This window comes from Pinus tabuliformis, chromosome 8 (assembly GCF_031772625.1).
Source record: "Pinus tabuliformis cultivar Carrire ecotype Pingquan chromosome 8, CPIR1, whole genome shotgun sequence".
In the NCBI taxonomy this organism is placed as follows: domain Eukaryota; kingdom Viridiplantae; phylum Streptophyta; class Pinopsida; order Pinales; family Pinaceae; genus Pinus; species Pinus tabuliformis.
In genome coordinates this window covers 1,960,654,979-1,960,681,819 of record NC_142294.1, presented here as the reverse complement: position 1 = coordinate 1,960,681,819, position 26,841 = coordinate 1,960,654,979, and the positions used below count along the sequence as shown (strand labels likewise).

Sequence of the window (26,841 nt, the reverse complement as noted above, 5' to 3'; positions counted from 1 at the left end):
AATGTGTTAAAGACCAAAACATTGGTTTTACCCAAGTTGACCATCAACAGTCGAAGATCACAAAAGATGGACAATGCATCGATTTGTCTCTATAATCCCTCATGAGAAGAAGCCAACATGTAATATTCCTAATGGAAATTTGACAATGACAACAAAGACATGCAAAGATACTAACACAGAAATATTCAGAAATTTCTCCAAATCCATAAACTAGCCAACATTTTATTAATAACAGTGTCGTGGTACAAATGAGTTGGAGAAAATGCATCGGGGCTTGCACAACGCAAGCTACAAGCACCAGGTGATGAGTACAAGAAAGCTCAACAACTACAATAGCAAGCTCCTCCAAAAAACTGCGTTGCTACTCCAAAATTGCACTGTTGATTGACTTCACCCCCTGATTTGCCCACTCTAGAGTGCTCAAAAAATTCTATAAAATTAGGAGAGTGCTCCTTGCCCAAAACCCAGAAAGGGTTTCCCTTGGTTCCAACCTTCAAAATTTGACCCTTCACAGTTTGGCCCTTCCCCAAATTCGAATTTTGTTACTGTGGTTGCTCCTGTCAATTTTTGCTCTCCAAACTCCAACAATCCTCCTGAAATGGCCCTCCCAATGATTTCCCAGCACCCCGGTTCCAAACTCCCTCAGATTATGCTGCCCCAAAAGAGTCTCACTCTAATGACTGCATAGCCATGGAGGAGATGATGCAATCCTATGTATGATAAAGTGAGAGTTGCGTGTAGGTTGGTACTCTTGGTTGTAGCTGCCCTCCACACTCCTGAAAATGATGAAAGAACACTCTTGTAGCTTCTCCGATCAATTCCCCAGCAGCCCAGCTCCACAAACAACCAATGAATCCTCCCTCTGTGCAGTGGTGGCTCCCAGACTGCGTGCTCTACTCCAGAAATGCATGGGACCTGTAGTTGATGCCTCTTCCAGTCTCGGTGACGAAGGAAAGCCTTCCTCAGGTGGCACTCGAAATCCACCAAAGAAAGGTTGAGCTTCTCTCCTTGGGAAGCTCTTGTGCTGAACAACACAATATTGGCTCAGTTGAACAGCTAAGGCAAATTTGATTTTCAAATAGACAAAAAAAGACCCTTGTTGCTCCCTCATTCCTTCTTTTTATAATTGTTGGCCATGCATTCCTTGTGGGTCCCTCCACCAATTCGATTTGCCTCAAGGAATTTGAATTCCTTCTTCCCCAAGTGCATACTTCATGTGGGCCCTATATTCCACTAAAGCCACAACTTTTCCCTTTTCCTCCTAAGTCCCAATGTCGAAATTGCGTCCTCTCCCAGAACCCATCTCTAATGCTAAAAATCAAAATTGGGAATATTAGAGTCCTCCCGCCAAATATTGCTTGTCCTAAAGCAATGGCTAAACAAGCGCTCCCCCCCTATTGCAAATCACACTAACATCACTAGTAATACTAGGGTCCCAAATGTACCACTGAGTCATCCCTGGCCTTTGCACTATCTGGTCATGAAGGAATCCCTCGATACTCGGATCCCAAGCCATCCTGATCATTGTGGAGCACCCCTTGCTCCGTTCACTGTCCAGCCAGATATAGGTACTAAAAGCCCTCTACATACCATAAATGAGTAGTGAATCACGATCATGATAATGCAGCGCTCTGTCCAACTCCTCATGAAGCTTCCCTACCGAGTGATCCCTCTCATACACTCCAAGAGTAAACTCCTGAAGATACCACCCAATTCCTGCAGAGATAAAGTCTTGCTCGCATGAGCTTCCCCTGATATCTTCCTGTTGATGCCCCTGCCATGCTGATGAAGCCGCCCACGCCATTAACGAATCACTAAATCTCAATGGAAGATCTGAATTATCTCCCCCTATAGAAATCAGTTCATCCCCAAGGGTAGTTGTCTTGCCATATCCTATGATGTCCGGATCCCATGCTAGTCTAAAATGGGTGCCACCATGTTGTCACTGCGTAACTCTAACCATGACGGTCTTCCCATCATGTGCAAGTTGTATCCTCCTCTCCTAGGGCCTAATGGCAAAATATCTATAAAGCCCCCACGCATCTAGCCCAAGAATCTCCATGATGTCACGGCCTACCCATCCAACACTCACCTTGATCCGTAGCAACAACAAGGAAAACTAACCTTGCCATGCGACAAAGGCCTCAAGGCTCCCCCACATGTCAAACCAAGTGTGAGTTGGGTTATCGTATGTCTTGATCCCACTCATCACAAAACAGAGTGTCCCATCAACCAACCAACTCGCCAGATCCCACAGCCGGAATGGTTGTGTTATGAATAATTCATAACAAAATAAATAAATATAAATAATATAAATACTAAGTAATCAAGTAGTGATTATGTTTAAGAAGTTATTAGTTAAGAGAAAAGCCATGTCTAAAAGACATGCCAGGTCACAAAAGGACACCTACTTAGGTATATGGTCCTCATTGTAACATTCATCACTTGTACAATTTTTATATATAATAAATTATTATTACAAATACCTCTTGTGTATTTTTACATTCAAGTCTACAAGCTATCAGTTTTTATGCTTCAGTGGTATCAGAGCCATGGCGCACAATATAATGATGCAAGTCTTTGAGCGTTGTTCGCCGCATAATGTGCCATTATGTTCACGTCCTGAATGCGTTGAACAGTGTACTAAAATTCAAGAAGCATTTCAGCGATTAGAAAAATCACGCGCAGAATTTTCAACATGTCTAAAGAAATTTTATGCAGAGGAAGACGATAGTGATAGTGAAGGAACAAAACAAGGTGAAGCATTAGATAATTATAGTGTTGAAGATGAAGCTAATGCAGATCTAGATGATGATCCCGATGAAGCTTATACAAATCAAGATGAAGATTTAGATAAAGTTGATCTTGATGTGAATGAGGAATACGGGGATAAGATTGGCCACAACCCGCGCCTCACTTCTCAGCTCACGGTCCTGAAAAAAGTCCAGTTTGCTGCTACGCCACCTGAGAGTATCCCTCACAGGAGAAATATGGATGATTTGTGGCAAGCTGCATTTCTCGTTGGCACTAAGTGGGATAAGCTGGATACTCTTTACAAGATCCAGTGGGATTTTTCAAACTTGGAGAATGCTCTTGAAGAAGGTGGGCTACTTTATGGGAAGAATGTTTATCTTTTTGGCTATACAAAACCTCAAGTTGTACCTTTTGAAAACCAATTAAAAGTGGTCCACATACCAGTCACTGTGGCGGTTGTTTCATCATTTCCTCCGTCTGATAAGACTGGCATCAAGTCTGTTCAAATGGAGGGTGAAACTATAGTGCCAATGAAGGAAATGAAGATGGATTGGGTTCCTTACGTACCATTCTATGATAGGCCTCTTCAAGTTGAGCATTTGAAGACTCGAATTTATACCTTGCAATGTATGCAACGTAGAGCTTCATTGAATCAATTGAAACAAGAGCGTATCAAGAAATATGAATATTGCTTACCTTACTTCTATCAACCTTTCAAAGAGGATGAGATAGAGCAAGACATAGTTGTACAAATCATGTACCCCAAAGAGCCTCCAGTTGTGTGCGATTTTGATTGGGATCTCGATGATGTTGAGGAATTTACAGACAATTTAGTTCAAGAAGAAGTTTTAACAGAAGACAGTAAAGAGGACTTCAATAAATTTGTTATTGAGCGGGTAACAGAAGAAAAAAAGAAGCAACGTGAAGTGTGGGAGGCTAGGAAAAAGGCTATCAAGAGTTTGAGAGTCCAGAGAGGCACTACATGTGTCATCCTCAGATTTTTCAAAATCTGAAATAATCATGCGTCTGCGAGTTCTAGCGTGGAACAGTTGTGCCGCTGTCAGCATCTGTCGGCGTCATTCAGGTTCATGCAACCGGGATTCCCATTTTACAAGTCAATCCTTTGTCGTCAACACCTGATACATCCTAACTGTTCCATCGGCCGTCGTGACTGTTCCGTCGTGGTGGGGTTGTAAGATAATTATAACATATATAAGTTTTAAATAACTATAATTATATAACATATATAAATTATAATTATATAATCAAAAAAAATTATTATTATTATTTAAAAATAATAATAATAATTAATATTATTTAAAATATGTATATATATAGTATTAAAATATATATATATATATTACTAAAAAATATTATTATTTAAAAAAAAATCATTATTACAAAATATATATATATATATATGATTATGAAAAAAAAATCAATAACCCTAGACTCAAATCAAAGTTACTAGCGAATCATAGAAGATGAGCTACCAATAACGCAATCAAATGAAAAAAGTATTAGCGGTCAAATGAAAAGAAGACATTCGTGGCAGATAAGAGATCAAGTCCTTTCATCAACAAGCTTTGAAGACAAAGCTTCTAAAGGAAGGGGCTATGTTATGAATGTAATTCATAACAAAATAAATAATATAAATACTAAGTAATCAAGTAGTGATGTAATATTCCTAATTAGCCATGGCTAATTGGAATATTCGATTTTGTTCGATTTTTGCCTTCCATAATTATTTGTAAATAAAAAGTAAGGAAGGGGGACATAACTCACTTTTAGAATAAAAAGGCACTTCCTAGTAGCACAACATTGTGACTTAAAGGGGAGCCAAGGGGGCAAAAGGGGGACGCAAAAATGGAGCCCACACAGACACATGGAGGAACTGCGCAGGAGGAAAGGAACATGTGGCAAGAGGGGAATCACGTAGGAGGAGGTGAGCCTTGGGATTGAGAGAGGCAAAGGATATAAAAGAGAGAGGAGCCCCTTCATTTTGATGATTCAGTTATGTACATTTTGAGCTAGTCGTTTCGACTTCTGAGCACGCTGGCTGTTTAGCTGGTCTGCAGCACTGTTTAGTGCATTGAGTGTCTCCGTTCAAAGATCTCATCCTTAGCCCCGGGGGACTTCGAGTGCCTGCTCGAGCAAGGTATTTCCATTGGCATTTCAGAAATAGTTTATCAGCACTTCAACAGCAGTTTCATCAGCTTTCTGGAGGACTGCGCAGCACTGAGAGAGGGACTCAGTTCTTTCTGGCAGTAGTGTTGGATTGGGGTTCTTGCAGGAGGATTTATGCTGGGAGATTGAGCAGGGGACCTGCCCTTGCCTATTGGAGGATTCTTGGCAGAGTTTCAGGCAGAGTTCTGGAGGGGTTTCTTCAGTGGCAGCGCAGAGCATTGGGGAACTGCGCAGATCCCCAAGGGGGTGATTTTCGGGGGTCGGCTATTCCAGGAAAGCTTTCTGGGTTTTTCTGGGTTTCTTGAGTAGAGCCTGATTCCAGAGTTTCAGCATTTTCCGAGGAGGGGAGCAGCCCCAAATCATCATTTGTTTTCTAGCAGCAGCAGCAGCACGACAGTTTTCCAGCAGCATCCACGCAGAGAGGCCATTCTTGTTATTCTGAGAGCATTTCTTCACTTGCCTTGTGCAAGTCGAGGTGCCATCTTTCTGATCACCTCCTGTACTCATTTTATTGCTCAGTATAATAAAATGGCTTAGCATTTCACGCTGCATTTTTGAGTATCTGCTTATATTTCCTGTCTATATTATTATATGTTGTGCCACTGTTATTTTGTCATCTTTGGGTTATTATATTATTTGCACGTTTTTGGTTGGAGTTTTGCTGGGTTTGAGGAATATTCCGGGTTAGGAATACTACAGTGGTATCAGAGAATAGATCTGTCTCAGCCTGTGGAGCTAGCAATCTATGACACCAGGGGAAAAACCCTACATCTGTTACATAGGTCAAAGATACAGGGACACTGGGCGTAGGTTGGAGAACACTTACGGAGAGGGAGACTGTGTTCCGATGGTGAGCGCAGAACAAGAGGAGCCTGTGGTGGACGCAGGACAGAGGGAGCCTGTGGTGGAGGCAGAGCAGGAGGATCCGATGGCGGATGATGACGGGAAGAGATTTGCGGATATGCTCCTCAAATTCGTGCAGGATCTGTCGAGGCAGATTGAGGTGATGGGGCAGAGATTCAAGGCAGTAGAGGCCAAACAACGTGAGAGCCCATGGGTTTTTCAGGTTGGTGAGGGATCGGGCGCATCCCACCATTTGCCAGAGCAGCGTGATACTGTGCAGCAGGTGCCCTCACATGCCCTTACATGCTCTACCATGCCCACTTTCTTAGGAGCCGACACGGGGGCCGTAGCCCAACAGGAGGCAGAGCCCAGACATATGGGCGATTATTTTGCAAAGTACCAAGCCTATGGGCAGGAGTTCAGGGAAGCTCTCTCATTCAAAGATTTTGTTCAGCTCCAGCGGGATAATAGACCTCGCGACCATCACAGAGGGTACCGGCATTACCATGATGGTGACACCCACCATGCAACGAGTAGATTCCACTTGCCTACGTTTGATGGTTCATCAAACAGTTCGGCAAAGTCTTGGGTGGAGAAGCTGGACATTTATTTCCAGCTTAACCAGATGTCGAAGACACAAGCCATCAAGGTGGGAACATTGCATTTGGATGGTGAGGCCCAGGGTTGGTGGTTTCATGGGATGGTTACACTAGGGCACTCCACAGTGACGACATATGCCGAGTTTACCAGGAGAATGATGGAGAGATCCAGAGAAACATTTTGTTGAGCTGACGACGCTCAAACAAACAGGGAGCCCAGAGACCTACATTGCAGATTTCTTGAGGGTCTCTGTGATGGTGCCAGACCTATCCATGGCACAGAGGGTCTATATGTATGTTGAGGGGTTAGCAGAGCCACTTCGGGGTTTAGTCCAATCCACTAGACCAGCCACACTCCAAGACGCTATCAGCAAGACCCGGGACTTACAGGATGTCTTACCCAAGACCCGGACACCTTACCCCCAGAGACAGACTTTTCAGTCTAAGGGGAAGGATGTGAGGATTCCACCTCCAAAGGGGAATCCAGGACGAGTACAGCTTGACGATGATGCCAGGAGGGAGCTGAAGAAGAAGCGGTTGTGCTTCACTTGTCAAGAGCCATGGGCACTAAGACATAGATGTGCTGCTGGTAAAGCACATTTTATTGAGGTCTTCTCCGAGAGCAGTGGAGAAGAGGATGACGGGGATGATGTGGAGGCAGGAGATAGGCATGCCGTACAGGGTCCTTTGCCACCACCACCGCCAGCAGCAGGTGGTGCATCTTTTGCACCCACCGGAGGGGCCCTTGCAGCATTGCGAGGAGTTCCCAAGTACCTGACGCTACGCATACGAGGGACAGTACGTGGCCAGTGAGTATCAGTTTTGGTTGACAGTGGAGCAACCCACAACTTCATCGATGCCTAGATGGTTGAGCGGAGAGGTATACAGACAGAGAGCTTCGATGGGTTTTCAGTCTTGGTCCTAGGAGATCAGACCATGACGTGTGCTCGTTATGTTCCAGAGCTTTCAGTAACGATGGGCACCTACACATTGACCGACCACTTTTTTGTAGTCGATATTCCGGACGCCAACATGATACTGTGTGTTCAGTGGCTTATCACTCTAGGGAAGGTCACAACAGATTGGAAAACCCTAGAGATGGAGTGGGATGATGAGAAGACAGGGAGGCATGAGAAGATACGGGGACAACACACATATCCACCTCAGACTGTTTCGGCTCATCGGATGGAGGCAGTCTTCCGAAAGGGAGACATAGAGTGGGCAGTGGAGCTGCGTGCATCAAAGGCAGGGACTACAGGGCAGACGGTACATCCAGAGATACAGTCTATCCTTGATCGGTATGCCATAGTGTTTGGGGAGATTCCACCAAGGCAGCCACCGGATCGGGGGTTTGAGCACACCATCAAGCTTGAGCAGGGCATACAGGTCGTGATTACCACCCCCTATAGGCACCCCAAGGCCTATCGGGATGAGATTGAGCGGGCTATCCAGGAGTTGCTGGCTCTTGGGCATATCCGACCGAGCACAAGTCCTTTTGCTTCTTCTGTGGTGTTGGTGAAGAAGAAGGACGGTACATTGAGGATGTGCATTGACTACAGGGCCCTGAACAAGAAGACCCTGAAGAACAGGTACCCCATACCCAGGATCGATGAGTTGATGGACGAGTTGAGAGGGGCACGTTTCTTCTCAAAGATTGATTTGAGATCTGGGTACCATCAGATTCGCGTGAGGGAGCAGGACATTCCCAAGACCGCCTTCAGGTGTCACTATGGGCACTTTGAGTTCTTGGTGATGCCTTTTGGGCTAACCAACGCCCCAGCTACATTTCAGTCGTGCATGAATCACATCTTCCGTAGTCACTTGATGAAATTTGTGTTGGTATTCTTTGATAATATTCTCATTTACAGCAGGACTTAGGAGGAGCATCTCCAGCACATTGAGACAGTATTGCTTATCTTACAAGAGCAGCAATTCTATGCCAAACTCTCCAAGTGTGAGTTTGAGTTGATGGAGATGTTGTATCTGGGACACATCATAGGGGTGGACGGAGTGAGGGTCCACGAGGAGAAGATCAGGGCCATCAGAGAATGGTCGGAGCCGAGAAACGTGACGGAACTTCGAGGATTCATTGGCATTTGTACTTACTACAGGAAGTTCGTCAAGAGTTTCTCACAGCTTGTTGCAGCCCTGACAGATTTGACAAGGAAGGGAGCTTTAAGTTGGTCGAATACAGCGTAGCGAGCCTTTGACAAGCTCAAGGAGGTTATGAGCAGCTGCCCAGTGCTTGCATTGCCAGACTTCACACAGCCATTTGTTTTGGAGTGTGATGCGTCAAGAGAGGGGATCGGCGCAGTATTGATGCAGGGAGGTCACCCTATAGCCTTTGAGAGCCGGAAGCTACTTCCGCACGAGAGGTTGTATTCCATATACGACAAGGAGATGCTGGCCATCATGCATGCATTGGCTAAGTACCAGAAGTATTTGGTGGGTAATAGGTTCAGGGTGAGGACTGATCACAACAGCCTCAAGTTCTTTTTGGAGCAGAAGCAGCTACAGGAGAGGCAACAAAAGTGGATCAGTAAGATCCAAGCTTATGACTTTGACATTGAGTATGTCAAGGGTAAGAACAACGTGGTAGCAAATGCCCTTTCACGTAGACCAACCACGTTGTCTCTTATGAGCTTGGATACAGATTGGAGGGCTCGACTCGTAGTAGAGTACTCCAAGGACAAGTTTGCATGTGAGGTTCTGGATGGGCAAGTGGCAGATGACAGGTACAGGGTGGTCGATGAGATCATCTATTACAGGGACCGAATCTTCTTGACTGAGGGGTCTCAGCTCAAGAAGAAGATACTCCAGGCATCACATGATTCACCTTTGGCAGGACATCAGGGGTTTACCAAAACCCACAGGGCCATTAGAGAGAAGTTCTCATGGAAGGGCCTCAAGGACGTACTCCAGCACATCCCAGAGTGCGATGTTTGCCAGAGGAACAAGGGAGAGATGAGCCATCCCGCGGGTTTATTGCAGCCTCTTCCCATTCCGGAGGGGAAATGGGAGAGTATTTCAATGGACTTCATCACAGGGTTGCCCATGGTACAGGGCAAGGATTGTATCTTTGTCGTCGTTGATCGACTGACAAAGTACGCACATTTTTTTGCCATATCCGCACACTATACAGCAGCATAGGTGGCCGAGTTGTTCTTCAGAGAGATCTTCAGGCTACACGGTCTTCCTAAGACCATCGTCAGTGACAGGGATAGCCGTTTCATGGGCGGGTTTTGGCAAGAGCTTTTCTAGTTGGTGGGGACGGAGTTGACACCAAGTACCAGTTATCACCGATAGACAGACGGGTAGACAGAGATAGTTAACAAGTGGCTGGAGGGCTACTTGCGTAACTATGTCAGTGGGCAGCAGCGAGCATGGCTGAAGTGGCTGCATCTGGGGGAGTACTGCTACAATACTTCACATCACATGTCCATTGGTATGTCGCCATTCTATGCCTTATATGGGTATCATCCTTTATCTTTTGTTGACGTGACGTTTGGTGATAGCAGGGCTCCTACAGCCAATGTTTTACAACTCGGACTCGGACTCGGACTCGGCCGAGGATCGACTCGGACTCGGACTCGGACTCGGTAATGACTCGGCCGGCTCGATTTCAATGACTCGGTCGTTGTAAAAAATACATTAAATATTTATTTTTTTTATAAAAAAAACATAATTTTAAATATTTTAAACATAATTTTAAAGATTTTCATTCAAGTTTCCAAACACACAACATTATAATATACATGGAAGACAACATATGATCAAAGTAGGCTCATGAACCAATCCATTATATCAAAATGGTACGGTGTACCCAATGGCAATAGTAAATACATAGTCAACTGTAGTCTGTCATACATGATCAAAGACTCAAGAGTCAAAACAAAATACAAATAACCAAGGAGGCTAGTCGCTAGTAGCTACTGCCAGAGGAGCCAAGATCATCTCGACCAATCTCTGGATCATCATCATCAGAGTCAGACAAGGGGCCCCATGGCTCCTCCTCATCATCATCGTCTCCAACTGCAACTGTAGAAGTGGTGCCAGTACCACTAGGCTGTGCAGCAGATGCAAGCTGAGATAGAGTACAAATGCGGCTGCGCTTCTGTCGTGGCTGAGCAGAGGAAGCACCTACAACTGGAGTCCTACTAGCTGGCTGTGAGACTGAGGCTGGTGGATTGGGATCTGCATTCAACTGAACACGCTGCAGTGGATCTCCAACATCAATTTCATCAAGATCCTCATCAGGATCAAACTCTGGTAGACGACTCTCCACTACCCAATCTGATGTTGGGTCAATGTCTTCCAACACAATGGGATCTGAATCAGGTCTTTTGTTCAGCAATTGGTTCCGTCTGAGCCGAAGGTTGTATTGGACAAAAACTAGATCATTCAATCGTTTTTGCTCCAAACGGTTTCTCTTCTTTGTGTGAATCCTCTCAAAGACAGACCAATTGCGCTCACACCCAGATGCACTGCAAGTTTGACTCAAAATACGAATTGCAAACCTTTGCAATTCAGGGCACTAGCCACCAAAGGCCTCCCACCATTGTGCTGCAAAAAACATAGGAGTGTAATGAATTATGAGTTAGATGAAGGCTGAAGCTCAACAAAATTACAAATTATATCTAACTTTCAAATTATAAATGATTTAACAAACTTTAATAAAAAAAGTAAAACCATTAAGAAATTGAAAATTGAAATTTTTGTTTACCTGGCTCATCTGCTTCTCTTGCAATCTTTGCTAGGTTCTTCCCAAAGGTACCTGTTGCATTGCTGAAGGATGTGACCTGCTGATGTATCAGCAGCTGATCAGACTCCGATGGGACCATGCGCTCAATGCAATCAACCAGTCCATCTCTGACCTCCCCCTCAAAGCTCCTGACTCCTTAGCTTTATAATGATACCGTGGGTTCAAAAAATACCCAGCTGCATGTATAGGGCGATGGAGTTGATTGTTCCATCTTTCATCAATGATTGCCCAAATGGGCCCATACTTTGCCACTCTATCCTTGTATGCTGTCTTTATTTGCTCCTTTGCTTGATCCATAGCCTCATAAATGAAGCCCATAGCCAACCTTTCCCCATCCACCAACCGCAACACCTTAACTAGTGGCTCAGCAAGCTTCACAATCTCTGCTGCCTTTCTCCAAAAAGTTTCATCATGGACTTTCCTTTTCAATTCTCTGCCTTCTGGTTTGTTAGACCAACTGCTTTGATTCCATTCATCACTGGAAAACATCTTTTGCAAGTTTCTATGTTGGGAAAGCATAGATTGCAATGTCAAAAAATGTGTAGCAAATCTAGTGATGGCAGGCCTAATGATATCCTTGCCTCCAGTGTGTTTCCTCATGAGACTCAAAACCAGTGTATGATTGTAGATAAATTTTGTTATGCTTTTGGCATTATCTACAGTGTTTCTGACCCAATCTAATTTTCCAATATCCTCAAGCATGAGGTCTATGCAATGTGCAGCGCATGGGGTCCAAAAGATGGTCTTGTGTTTTTCCTCTAACAGTCTACCAGCAAGAACATAGTTAGAGGCATTGTCTGTGATGATTTGAACAACATTAGCCACCCCCACACCCTCAATAACCTCATCCAATAGCTGAAACAACAAGTGGCCATCTTTTACCTTATCAGATGCATCAACTGATTTTAAAAACATGGTTCCCTGTGGGCAGAAGGCAAGAAAGTTTATGATGGTACGGTTTCTTTGATCAGTCCATCCATCTGACATGATGGTACACCCTGTTCTTGCCCATGATTCCTTGAAATCTTGCAAATACTCATTAATTGATTGAATTTCTTTCTGCAAACGAAACCCCCTTAGCTCTTGCATAGTAGGGCCTTTGAAGCCTTTTCCAGTAGCATGTATGGCCTCAAACATAGGCTCATAATATGGTGAACGAGCAGCATTAAAGGGGATATCAGCATCATACCACCATCTAGCTATGTAGTCACAAGCAGTCTCCCTCAATTCTTTCTTCCAATGGTCATCTAAAGTGGGCTGAGCAAGACCTTTACTAATACCAACTTCAGGACCATGTGCATCTGATGGAGAGGAGCCTGAGTGAGTGAAAAAACTTTTGATAGTCCCATCACCCTTCATTCTACCCTTTCCCTTATCTTGAACAGAAGCAAAAGAGGGAGGAACATAACGGAAAGGGTTTGATGCATCAGTTTGAGGGATAGAGGAAGAACCCTCAAACTCATAGTGGGGGTTGGCAGCCATCATTCTTTGTATCTCCCTCTTCCTCCCAATTTCAGCCTGTATCTCTTTTTGCCTAGTCTTTTCTTCTTTAAATTTTTCAAAGCTTTCCAACAAATTCTTTCTAATCTCCCCAATTTCATTAGATTTACATGCAGTAATATTGCCTTTAATCCCTGCCAAGTGTTGTTTCAGCCTATTAATCCCCCCAGGACCTTCCTTAATTTTCCTATGGCAAAACTTGCAACACATCTGATTATCAACCATTTCAACATATGCCCAAGCAGGATCTTTTGCTCTAGGTGCCATTTTTTGACTAGGAAAACAATCTGAAAATGAAAAAAAAAAAAAAATTGATTCAATGTTCATTTATTTGACAAAAAACACTCTCTAAGCTTTCTTGATATGCAACTAAAATTTACTAAGCAAAAACAGATTTGTAAGGGTGGAAAAAAATACCTCCAGGCACAAACTGCCTCCTCAAGCTTGCTCCAAAAATCAGCTCCTCAATGCTGCTCCAAATGGCTGCCCAAGAAGCTCCTCACTCCAGCTACAATGCTCCTCCAAGACTCCTCACTGCTGCTCCAAAACAAGCTCAAGAACTGCTCACTAACTCTCAAAGAAGACTCTCACTCAAATGCATAAGACTGCTGTGAGTGAAATGAGAGCATTTGGCTGTCTTAAATAGAGTTTGGGAGGGGGAAATGGACCCCAAAAGCATTAAACAAATCACAATAACCCTTTCAGCTCCACAAACCCTAACTAACTTTATCAAAAATCAGCAAAAAATTCATTTTTTTTTGGTAAATACGCTGCCCAGCCGGACTTTATTGAAACGGCCGAGTCATTACGGGACCCGGCCGGGTTGACCGGGTCAGCTATGACTCGGCCGAGTCATTGGCTGACTCGGCCGAGTCATAGCCGACTCGGCCAGCCGAACCGGGTCATGGGCCGGGTCATAAAATTTGGCATTGAAACGGTCAGAAACGGCCGTTTCCGTTTCGATACGGCCGTTTCGTAAAACACTGCCTACAGCCAAGATTTGGATCCAAGAGAGTCAGGATAACCTCCGAGCTCTCAAGGATAACATGGCTACAACACAGAACCAGCAAAAGTTGTATGCTGACAGGGGTCAGGTGGAGAGGCAGTTCGAGGTAGGAGACATGGTCTACCTACGATTACAGCCATACCGACAGTCGTCACTGAAGCAGAAGGGGGCTGAGAAGCTCAAGCCCCGGTTTTATGGGCCATACAAGGTGATACGCAGGATTGGATAGGTCGCATATGAGTTGGAGCTGCCCCAAGGTAGCAAGATTCATAACATTTTTCATGTATCATGCCTGAAGAAGGCATTGGGGCAGCAGGTAACAGTGACAGATGAGCTACCACCTATGGATGATGAGGGGCATTTGGTATTGCAGCCAAAGGCTATCATTGATACCAGGGAGAGGCAACTGTGGAGCAAGACGGTCCGGGAATTCTTGGTGAGGTGGAAGAATTTGCCGGATGAAGATGCCACTTGGGAGAGTGAGAAGATCTTACAGCATCCATCACTTCAGTTGCTTGAGGACAAGCAACATTTTGCCGGGGGAGACTGTAATATTCCTAATTAGCCATGGCTAATTGGAATATTTGATTTTGTTCGATTTTTTCCTTCTATAGTTATTTGTAAATAAAAAGTAAGGAAGGGGGACATTACTCACTTTTAGAATAAAAAGTCACTTCCTAGTAGCACAACGTTGTGACTTAAAGAGGAGCCAAGGGGGCAAAAGGGGGACACAGAAATGGAGCCCACGCAGACACATGGAGGAACTGCACAGGAGGAAAGGAACACGTGGAAAGAGGGGAGTCACGCAGGCGGAGGTGAGCCTTGGGATTGAGAGAGGCAAAGGATATAAAAGAGACAGGAGCCCATTCATTTTGATGATTAGTTATGTGCATTTTGAGCTAGTCGTTTCGACTTCTAAGCACGCTGGCTGTTTAGCGGGTCTGCAACACTTTTTAGTACTTCGAGTGCCTGCTCGGGCAAGGTATTTCCATTGGCATTTCAGCAGTACTTTATCAGCACTTCAGCAGTAGTTTCATCAGCTTTCTAGAGGATTGCGCAACACTGAGAAAGGGACGCAGTTCTTTCTGGTAATAGTGTTGGATTGGGGGTTCTTGCAGGAGGATTTATGCTGGGAGATTGAGCAGGGTACCCGCCCTTGCCTATTGGAGGATTCTTGGTAGTGTTTCGGGCAGAGTTCTGGAGGGGTTTCTTCAGTGGCAGCGCAGAGCATTGGGGAACTGCGCAGATCCCCAAGGGGGTGATTTTCGGGGGTTGGCTATTCCAAGAAAGCTTTCTGGGTTTTTCTGGGTTTCTTGAGTAGAGCCCGATTCCAAAGTTTTAGCATTTTCTGAGGAGGGGAGCAGCCACAATTCATCATTTGTTTTCTAGCAGCAGCAGCAGCATGGCAGTTTTCCAGCAGCATCCACGCAGAGAGGCCATTCTTGTTATTCTGAGAGCATTTCTTCACTTTCCTTGTGCAAGTCGAGGTGCCATCTTTCTTATCACCTCCTATACTCATTTTATTGCTCAGTATAATAAAATGGCTTAGCATTTCACGCTGCATTTTTTTGAGTATCTGCTTATACTTCCTGGCTATATTATTATATGTTGTGCCACTATTATTTTGTCATCTTTGGGTTATTATATTATTTGCATGTTTTTGGTTGGAGTTTTGCTGGGTTTGAGAAATATTCCGGCGTAGGAATACTACAAGTGATTATGTTAAGAAGTCATTAGTTAAGTGAAAAGGCATGTCTAAAAGACATGCCCGGTCACGAAAGGACACCTGCTTAGGTATATATATGCAGGTCCTCATTGTAACATTCATCACTTGTACAATTTTTATATATAATAAATTATTATTACAAATACCTCTTGTGTATTTTTACATTCAAGTCTACAAGCTATCAGTTTTTATGCTTCAGGTTGCAACGTAGTTCTTGACAGCTATTGGCACCAACCTATACCATGTCTCACATCCCTGCGTGCAATCAATATATGGACTCCCTACAACACGATCCAATCTAGTGCATGCAAAGTTGCTCTGCGTCGGCCATACCACGCAGTGGGATCTGTCATCCTGCCTCCTGAATGCGCTCCCAAATACTACCTGGAGTCTAAACATCCATCTGCAAATAAGTTTCACCAACCGTTGTAGATGCTCTTGAGACACCTCAGAATGTCTCACCAAAAGGGGATCATGCATCTCCCTGAGTGTGGGCTCAAGGGTGGTGCAAGTGTTACCTCTACAAAAGATTGGACTACCCCCAAGCATGCATCCACCAACTCGCGCCTTGACCATATGCCACAGCTGGAAAGCCTCTCTCCTGATGCACCGTGTCCCGTCCAACTGTCTCAGACCATCCTCCAGGGTCCTGTTGCTCATGATGCGAGCATCAAGAGACGATATCCAAGTCCCTTGTGTCAATGTGCAATGCTGGAGAGTGATAAATGGAAGCTCACAGTCAGCCCTGTGATCAACTCGCTCTCCAAATCTGAGTGTGCCAAACCCAATGGTGTGCCTAATGCCCTCATCAGGACATCTCTCTAGTAGCAACACTTCAACAACTTGTCGTGCATCATCATCCTCTGTTGCACTCAAATACGTACCCCTACACTCCTCTGCATAGCACTGAACTCCGTGGCACAACTCCATGCACCACTGGATACTAATGCTCAATGTTATGCCACCATGTACCATAGGGAATCCCAGGTATGCCCATGCATCCACCACTCCGCTAGTACACCCACCGCGATGTGATCTACACCTCTCATCTGCCCAGGTACACCTAAGTGGCCCAAATCCTCACATGCAATCAGGGATCAACGCTACCATGTCGAACCTCGGTAGATCTAGTGCCCAATATATCAACGAGAGAGCATTGTCTCCATATGATCCTCTATCTAGTGGCCTGACGATGCCACCTCCTACCAACTCTTGCCAGAGTAGTCTAATCATCCTACAATCCCATGTCAACCTAACATGCCATGACAACTCATGAGATCTGCCTACTCCCCTGTCAATCCATCCTGTCACTAGTGTTATTAGGAACTCTGAAGGGGATATGAAAAGGTGTGTGCGTCCAACCACCGAGTCCATCATGCTGCTGCTACCATCACCTACCCAGTCCACGATGTGATGGAGAATCCCACCTGGATCCCAACAACAGTCTGGCCCTCGAAGCCCTCTGGTAATCCATAGCTTCTGCTGAACTGTGGCCATGGATGCATCTAACCTCCTAGTCAGCTCCACCACATACCAACTCAATATCTCTCGCCATCCAAACCTGAGAGAGGGATCGAATGCATGAACAACCATACACGGAACATGTCCTCCATTGTGTGAATGTTGCACCCTACGCATCTCGTGTCACCCCATTTCACTAGTCTAGCCAATCCATGTAATCTGCCTAGGTAACATGGCCTCTCTCGTACCAACATGCAGAGGTGGCCCAATAATGCCGCAAGCCTCATCAATGTATGCATGAAGGGGACTGTCGTCTGAAAGTATGACATCTCTACTGGCTGCTGATGCATCTAACTGCACCTCATCGATGAGTGACTATAAGGATGGTTGCTCATCCTCCTCCACCATGGGCTCAACATGATCCACTAACTGTCCCCCCAAAGATAGCTCATCATGCATAACATCCTCAACGATCAGCGATAGGTTGCTACCGTTTGGAAAATTTGTCACAGATCCAGATGCCTCTATACCTATCGACTCCTCATCAACGGTGGATATGTTTCCCGATACCTCATCAACCTCTTATGTGCTGCTACCACTTGAAAACTCGAACATGGCCCTGGATACCTCATCAATGAATCCCTCAACAATGGATGACATTTCATCCATGGGCGGCACCTCATCAACAGATGGCCCTCTGAGTGTATGCTCTACTCTCTCCACTAGGGTGTCACCAAAAGCTACCAAAGGGATCTCCCACAAGGGTGAATCATGCATCATACTATACACATCGACATGCTCCTCACACTTTTGTGTGCCCACAATCTCATGCTCAACCTCCTCCTCAGGCTCCTGATATCTAAAGCTAGGTCTCCACCAGCAAAAGCGCCTCCTGGTCTCACCCTCTAACTGTCCCTGTCCTACTTGCTCCTTTTGAGGAGATTTGGTGTCCTTTCGGCCAAATTTCTCCACGAGCCACTATGTGAACTCTGTGTAGGATGTGATACGTGCATGACCCAAAGGGATCAGCCCTCAGTACCACCACTCCATAGCATCTCCATCCAAAAGTGCAAAGTGGCATGTCTAATAGCGTTTGCCTCCCTCATGGGATTTAACTAGAAATGTGTCCAGTTCTTGTACCCATCTTCTAACATAAATCCTAGTTGATCCATCAAAGTGGGTGAGGGTCATTTTTCCCTCAATGCCACTCGCTCTCCCTTGAGCCATGGGTTTGTCTATGGTTCACCCATCACAGTGCATACACAACCAAATCTCCCATGATCTTGTTGGCTTCCCCACAACTGGCCAAGATCATGCTCTGATACCACTATAATATTCCTAATGGAAATTTTACAATGATAACAAAGACATGCAAAGATAATAACACAGAAATTTTCATAAATACATACACATAAACCAGAAATTTCTCCAAATCCACAAACTAGCCAGCATTTTATTAGTAATAGTGTCGTGGTACAAATAAGTTGGAGAAAATGCACCTAGGCTTGTGCAAGGCAAGCTACAAGCACCAAGTGATGAGTACAAGAAAGTTCAACAACTACAATAGCAAGCTCCTCCAGAAAAATGCGTTGCTGCTCCAAAACTGCATTGTTGTTTGACTTCGCCCCCTGATTTGCCCACGCTAGAGTGCTCAGAAAATTCTATAAAATTAGGTGAGTGCTCCTTGCCCGAAACCCAAAAAATCCTAGAAAGGGTTTCCTTTAGTTCCAACCTTCAAAATTTGACCCTTCACAACTTGGCCCTTCCTCAAATTCGAATTTTGTTACTATGGATGCTCTTGTCAATATTTGCTCTCGAAACTCCAACAATCCTCGTCAAATGGCCCCCCCAATGATTTACCAACACCCCAGCTCCAAAATCCCCCAAATGATGTGCCCCAAAAGAGTCACTCCAATGACTGCGCAGTCATGGAGGAGATGACGCAATCCTGTGTATGATAAAGTGAGAGTTGCATGTAGGTTGGTCCTCTTCGCTGTAGCTGTCCTCCACAATTCTGAAAATGATGAAAGACCACTCCTGTAGCTTCTCCAGTCAATTCCCTGCCAACCCAGCTCCACAAACAACCAGTGAATCCTCCCTCTGTGTAGTGGTGGCTCCCAGACTACGTGCTCTGCTCCAGAAATGCATGGGACCTATAGTTGATGGCTCTTGTAGTCTCAGTGATGAAGGAAAGCCTTCCTTGGGTGGCACTCGAACTCCACCGAAGAAAGGTTGAGCTTCTCTCCTTGGGAAGCTCTTGTGCTGAACAACACAATATTGGCTCAGCTGAACAACCAAGGCAAATTTGATTTTCAAATAGACAAAAAAATACCCCTATTGCTCCCTCATTCCTTCCTTTTATAATTGTTGGCCATGCATTCCTTATGGGTCCCTCAACCAATTCGATTTGCGTCAAGGAATTCGAATTCCTTATTCCCCAAGTGCGTACTTCATGTGGGCCCCATATTTCACTAGAGTCGCAATTTTTCCCTTTTCCTCCTAAGTCCAAACGTCGGAATTGCGTCCTCTCCCAAAACCCATCTCTAATGTTGAAAATCAAAATTGGGGATATTACACAACAAGATCAAGTCATCGGCAAAAAGGAGGAGCAAAATCAGCACCTAATGTAGAAGATAACCATCCCCCTCCTAGGTATGTTCATGTAGCAAAAGACTCCAACTCATCAATATAAATCCCGAAGAGAGTCGACAAGAGGGAGCAAACCTGTTTGACTCCAATGGTACTCTAGAAATTGGAAAGGCCATTTGTCATCTTGAGTCATCCCAAAATTGACTCATACAATCTCGTAATTGTTGCCAGGAGGGTCTCAAATATGTCAATGCCATGAAGCCTTTGGAACAAGACCTCCCTCTAAACTGAATCAAATGCTTTCCAGAAGTCTACAAAGCAACTATAGACCTTTGAAGCGCGATGATAAGCATCCTAAATAATGGCTCGGAGAGTGAAGATGTGATCAATTGTCTGGTAGTTTGGTTGAAAATTTGCTTGTCCTCGAGCCCTAAGATGGTGACTATACAATTCCTCAGAAAGCCATCAGTGTAAGATTGTGGCATAAATCTTGGAGAATGTATGACCCACCATGATAGTTCAGTAGTTGTTCGGATCATAACTACTCCTTGATTTGTGGATTGGGTGAATAATGTGTCTTGTCCAGGAGGAGGGGAAGCCTAAACACACCACATGATTAAATAAATCTGCAATATAGGACTCAAGAGATGGGATGCCATGTTTAAGGAATTTGGCTTGAAGCCCTTCCTCATCAATTGCTCTATTAGTATTCATAGCTCTGACTGCTCTCCTAATGTCCCTCCCAAAAAAGAGGTGGCATAAGGAAGGGGAGAGGGGATGCGGATGGTAGGTCGTCTAGGAATGTCATAGAGGGAGGTTGTGTGGGAGAACAAGGATTGGGGATCGAGGTTAGGTGGGATGGCATGGTGTTTATGAAAAAGAGTGAAAATTCTTAAAATTAGAATCTTATTGCGGCAACTGATATTATTTCTTATAATTGCTAATTAATTACCAATTTATCTGCTACGGAAAATATCAAAATAAATACACTTCAACCTTCACAAATAAAATATTGCGGAAGAATAATGCGCTCGAAACTGAGAAATGCTAGCACACACACATAAAAAAGAACACAATTGTTTTTGGACAAAAGTCCCCAAAAAAACCCAACTTGGGAAAATTGGTGCAACAGTTGAGGATTTTATTATTATGCAGCAATGAGAAATTTTGAGTACAACTTGTTGACCACTACGTGTCAACTACCCATAGCAGTACACCCCCCTTTTTCGTAAAAGGGATAGCGCTTGATCGATGTATCCATGCCATTCGATAGTCATCATCAACCTGATCATGTTATGTTGTAAACCCAGTCTGCTTGTGTAAATTGTAAATAATCTTAGCAGATCTTAGTCATGTATGTAAATTGCCTAGGTGGACCTAATTTTCTAGTGATAATCTACGTTCCGGAAGGTTTTTTGTCTCACCGATCCATGATCGGTAGAGTTTTCCTTCAGCCTAACCCCAAAGCAGGAATGAATTTTGTCATTAGAATCTTAGGCGAATCCTAGTGCGTTGATCTACTAGATTATATTTGGTTAGAGAACTAGGTCGTCTATGAGGGTCTATGTCAAATGGGTTTTCCCCCTTGAGATGTAAAATTGTAAAAATCATGATGTAAAATGTCTTGAGGGTTAAGTCCTAGGTCCTAGGTAATTTTTCCAAAGGCTAAGTTCAAGGATCCAAAAAATAAAAAATAAAAGATATAAATAATAATAATAAAATTTTAAAAATAATTAAAAAATAAAATAAAATAAAATATAAAAAATAAATAAAAATTTAAAAAATAATAAAATAATAATAAGTCAAATTTTTGAGTAAATAAATGCAGAATTTTAATTTTTTAATATATTAAAATGCATTTAAAAATTCGGCGGATGAGATTAAAAGAAATCTTGATCTTCATTGACAGTCGAGATCATTTTGACATGGATCACTCGAACTAGCCGTTGGGAATTTTTCCTTTAAATAGGGTGTTAGGGGTCATTTGAGATCAGATTCAATCTGTAAGTCTTGTGCTGAAGAAAGCTCTCTTGTAAACTATTTCTGGTGCAATAAAGAAAGACTTTGGTGTTGAAATCTTACTGGTGTTACTCTCCTGAAGTGTTGTAAGCTGTTTTATTTTCAGCCATTAGTAATAGCTTGCTGAAGAGTGATGTTGAACACAGGTATCTTGTTCACTCACTAGGGTTTTAATGGTAATAGAATTTCTGAAAGTAATGGCAGGTATCTCCATTGGATTTGGAATTTAGTACTATTTTTTCCCTCTTTATTGATAGCTGAAGTGAGCTGTGCAGGAAATCTAGATTGAGAAAATTAACAGGCATTTGGGGAAGTTCTAGGCTGAACCAGCCAACTCCCGAAAAGCATTCTCTTGTAGAGCCCAGCCAGTTTCGATTCTGGGTCTGTCATTTAAGTTTATTTTTTGAATTGCATGAGAGATTTCTGAAGTATCTCATAGTAAATCTGAAATTCTGAAAATATTATTGAGGATTACTGACAAATCTGGCTGTTGTAGAGTCATAAAACTGTAAATATTGTAGCTGGTTTGTAGGGTTTTAGTTTTTGCATATATATTCTCTGGGTGTTTATCTTTCCATTACAGGTTGCAGGGTTTTCTGAAGATTTCCGAGGGTTTGATCAGCTCCTTGCTATTGCTCAGGGTTTTCATTGTGTTACAGGTTTAATTGTGTTACAGGGACATTTTGAAATTTTTTGAGGCAAAGTTGCGTTCTGTTTTATACACATTTCTGCAGTCATCCTAGCTTCTCCCTACGATGCCATCATTCTTCACGTGGATTGCTTCAACACTGCCCATGCAATACTATTTTTCTCCTCACGCAATCAAATCTGCATTCTCCACTTTATTGTCATTAAAAAAAAGGGGGCTGCGTTTTCCTCCATTTAGAAGTGCTGCCAACGTTCAATACTTTGTTCAATCCAGCATTCAAAACTGAGCCGTCCTCACTCCCTTCAAACCCTATGGTCATCCAATTCCTATGATCCCTTCACACTACCCACGCAACTCCAGCTCTCACCATCGCTCCAAAACTCGCACACACAGAAAACTTCGAAATTTTTTTTTTTTTTTGTTCGAATCTCCCTACTGCTCCAAAACACTTCAGCTCCATTCTTCATCTCTCCACGCAGTCATTGTCTTCCCCCACGCGCAGCTTGCAAACCTTTGATGCTTCCCTACCTGCTCCTCATCGCTATTCAAACCTGCAATCCGCCTTCCCTTTCGCCGCCGCTGCCATCTCCAACCCGTCAAGCTGCCATTATTCCACCTGCGTTTTTCTTCTGGGCATCACCTGCACACCAAACAAAAAATTGATTTTGTTTATTAGCTGATATATGCATTAGTCTATTTTAAATAATCATTTTAGTTTCTTTTTTTTAGGGTTAATATCTAATAAAAAAATTTCTTTCTTATATAGTTTTAAGCTTTTATTTATGTAGTTTTAGTCTCATCTAACTCAGTTCTTTTTGGGTTTTAGATTTTAGATTAATTTAAATTTAGTTTTATTTTATTTTTTACTTTAAAAAAAAAAATAATAATAATAATAATAACTAATAAATAAAAATAAAAATTTCGATTTCCTTTTTTTTGTTTAGTTTTAAATTTCATAAAATTAGAATTAGATTTAGGCTTTATTTTTGGTTTATCTTTTAATTAGGTTTAATTTTGTTTTAAATTTAGTTAGTTTTGTTTAATAATTTTAAAATCATAACAAAAAAAAAACTTTTCTTTTAATTTAGATTAGATTTTAGTTTGATTTAGATTGTAGATTTTCTTTTTTTTTTGTTTTTTTGACTTTAAAAAATATAAAAATCTTAAAAACATAAAAAGTAACCTTTAGACCTTCTATTTTGTTATATATAGTTTAGAATTTTATTTAGATTTAAGTTTCATTTATTTAGATTTTAGTTAGCTTACTCTTGTTTTATTTGAAAATATAAAAATATTTTGGAAATATTTTGCCAGATTCAGTCTTGGCTCAAGGATTTGTCATGTTTGCGATATATCTTTTCTGCTGAGGCTAAAATTTTGATGTGGGATTAATATTTATCATTTTTATGTGGCTAAACATGCTTAAATGTTCATTTGAAGATTAGCTATATGAAATTGATAACTAGTTAGCATTTAAAATTACGTGGTTATTTAAAGCATTTAATCTTTCGTATTTTAATTGCTGGAATATCGTTAAGCCATTGAGCATTTATCGATTATATCGCATTTGATAAAGAGTTAATCTTTGTTTGAGTTATTTGATGGTAAATGGTTGTTAATGAGTTCATATTTCTGCAAGCATTTGATAGATAATCATTCAGTCATTAACTCCATAAGGCACTGATCTATTAACTTAATAAAATCAATTAAGTGCTTGTTTCCCCTTGTGTCTCCCAACCCAACTGGTCCACAGTTGGTCATCCATTGTCCCATAGGGTCTACCCCCCTTAGCCGCGGGAGACAGGCTTAAACGGAGAGATCGGGGATGAGGGTGACAGCCCCCGGTCTAAGCGTTGTCGTGACAATCTGTGCGACAACACAACTGAATGCCAAAATCTGGCAATCCTACAGAGAAAAACACTGGCAAAAATATAGTGACGAATTTTCCTCACCCAACAAGCAAACTCCTGGCACGACTTGCCTTCAGAAATTCGTCTTCTCAGAGAGCTTTGATCGAGAGTTTGGGTTCATAGCTTGTGAGGCCACTAGTGCAGGATCACCTGCCATACAGGTTCAGAGGGAGTGTGCATTCCCCGCTACTAGCAGAGCATCTTCTAGCATTTGGTACGTTGATAGTGGCACTTCCTGCCACATGACAGGAGTAAGAGAGTACTTCTCAGAGCTTTCAAAGGGTGATATTGATATGGAGGTAGTACTTGGTGATGACAGCATTGTTAGATCAGTCGGTGTGGGGACATTGACATTTGACAGGGGACCCAAACCTCCCTTGAAAGTGCCAGATGTTATATATGTGCCTGGAATGAAGAAGAACCTGGTATCCAACTCAACACTTGACGACAAAGGGTATGACGTGTTGTTCAGTAGAGGGCATGTGCTTATATATCCTAGGAGAACTGCAGCTTCTTCAGCTAGAGAGATTGGTGTGCGCCATGCCAAGGTATACAAGTTCTCATTCCAACCCCTGATGGCATTGAGTGGCAGCACTCGAGACAGGACCGACATCAGATCTAGCAGTTCAGAGTTGTGTGAGATTTGGCACTGTAGGATGGGGCACATGTATCATGGGGCCTTGAGTACATTGCGGGAGATCACCACTGGTGTGCCAGATTTCAGTTCTGATCACCTTGATGTATGCAGAGGATGTGCTATGGGGAAGTTTGCCAGATCCCTTTTTCCCAGCAGTGACAGTAGAGTGACAAGGATCCTTGACTTGATTCATACCGATGTGAGTCATCAGATGTCCCATGTATCCTTGAGTGGCTGTGAGTACTATTTTTATTCATTGATGACCACTCGAGGAAGACCTGGATTTATTTCTTGAAGACCAAGAGTGAGGTCTTCAAGCAGTTTCAAGAGATCAAAGTTCTTGGGGAGACCAAGACAGGTAGGAAGATCAAGGTCCTCAGGTCGGACAATGGAGGGGAGTATACCCTTGGTGAGTTTATTGATTTTTGTGCTGAGGTAAGCATTAGGAGGGAGTTCACAGTTCCTTGTTACCCCCAGCAAAATGGGCTTGCAGCGAGGAAGAACAGATCCATTGCAGGGGCTTCCAAAGCCATGCTTCATGATCAGGGGTTACCTTTATTTTTGTGGGCAGAGGCTTGCAACATTGTTGTGTACTTACAGAACAGGAGTCCACATCGTGCCTTGGGGAATGTTTCTCCGAAGGAGGCTTTTTCTGGGAAGAAGCCTGATGTTGGGCACTTTCGTATCTTTGAGTGCCTTAAATATTCCTATGTCACCAAAGAGAATAGGACCAAGCTAGAGCCCACTGCAAACAAGGGCATCTTTGTGGGTTATAGTGAGACCTCGAAAGCTTATCGGATTTATATTCCTACGCAGAGGAAAGTGGTTGTCAGGCGGGATGTGAAGTTCGAGGAGGAGAGAGCTTTCAGGAGGTCATGGGAGTTAGAGTATCCAGAGTCACCAGACCCTCAGGAGCAGCTGAGTTAGTCACAAGGATCTAGTGGTCAAGGGTCAGGAGGTCCATCGATTACAGTGTCAGGTCCATCAGTGAGCAGTGGCTCTCAGAGTCAAGTGGGTGGTTCTTCGAGCAGCATGCAGGGCAGTCAGTAGAGCAATTCACAAGGTAGTCCACTAATGGACAGTTTGCACAGTACTTCAACATCTACAGGCATAGATTCAGGCATGAGGTCAATTGGCAGGCCTTCAAGAGTTCAGGCTTCTGATGATGATGAGGATTCTTTCACTCCAGTGGGAGAAGTATGCTCAGGGAAGAGGAAGCCCAAGTGGCCTCAAGATACCTTGCGCAAGGCCACATCAGTGGCTGGGCCAAAGAGACAAGTTAGAGAGAGTAAACCACCTGAACGGTTATGTAGTTACACGGCATTGGTAACAAGCATTGTTGACTCCGAGCCTTCTAGTTATGAGGAGGCAGCCAGCCAGCAGGTCTGGAGAGAGGCCATGATGGAGGAGTATTCTTCTATTATGAAGAACGATGTTTGGGAGGTAGTGTCGAGGCCTGAAGGTAAATCAGTTGTTACTTCCAGATGGCTCTACAAGATAAAGCACGCTGCAGACGGCAGAATCGAGAAGTTCAAGGCTCGATTTGTGGCAAGAGAGTTCTCACAGGTAGAGGGAGTTGACTATGAGGAGACCTTCGCTCCCGTAGCTCAGTATACATCTATTCACTCTATTATATCGATTGCAGCAGAGATGGGTTGGAAGATCCACTAGATGGATGTGAAGACCGCATTTCTCAATGGCTTCATTCAAGAGGAGGTTTATATTGAGCAGTTGTAGGGCTTTGAGGTGCACGGGAAGGAGTCCCATGTATGCAGATTGAAAAAGACACTTTGTGGCCTGAAGCAAGCTCCTAGAGCTTGGTACTCAAGGATTGATACATACTTGCAGCAGTTGGGTTTCACAAAGAGTGAGGCGAATCTGAACCTATACTTCATTGTGGTGGCTGAGGAGCCTCTCATTCTGGTGTTGTATGTTGATGACTTGATAATCACTGGTGCAAAGAGACTCATTGAGGGCTGCAAGAGAGATCTTGCTTCAGAGTTTGAGATGAAGGATATCAGCTTGATGCATTATTTTCTGGGATTGGAGGTGTGGCAGGAGGAGGGGCATTTCTTCCTGGGACAAGGGAAGTACATTGTGGATATTCTTAGTAGATTTCACATGGAAGACTGCAAACCCATGTCTACACCTATGATCACTAACTAGAAGAAGCATCACGCTTCTAATTCTGAGTTGGTG

The 26,841-nt window shown here is 43.4% G+C and overlaps 1 protein-coding gene and 1 pseudogene across 1 annotated transcript in view; one reads left to right on the top strand and one right to left on the bottom strand.

Annotated features, from left to right (window-relative positions):
* The window catches only part of LOC149244309 (uncharacterized), a 194,061-nt gene that overhangs the window by 156,219 nt on the left and 11,001 nt on the right, over nucleotides 1–26,841 (bottom strand). The window lies entirely within an intron of this gene.
* Nucleotides 2,553–3,767, top strand: LOC149244310 (protein HEAT INTOLERANT 4 pseudogene; annotated as a pseudogene).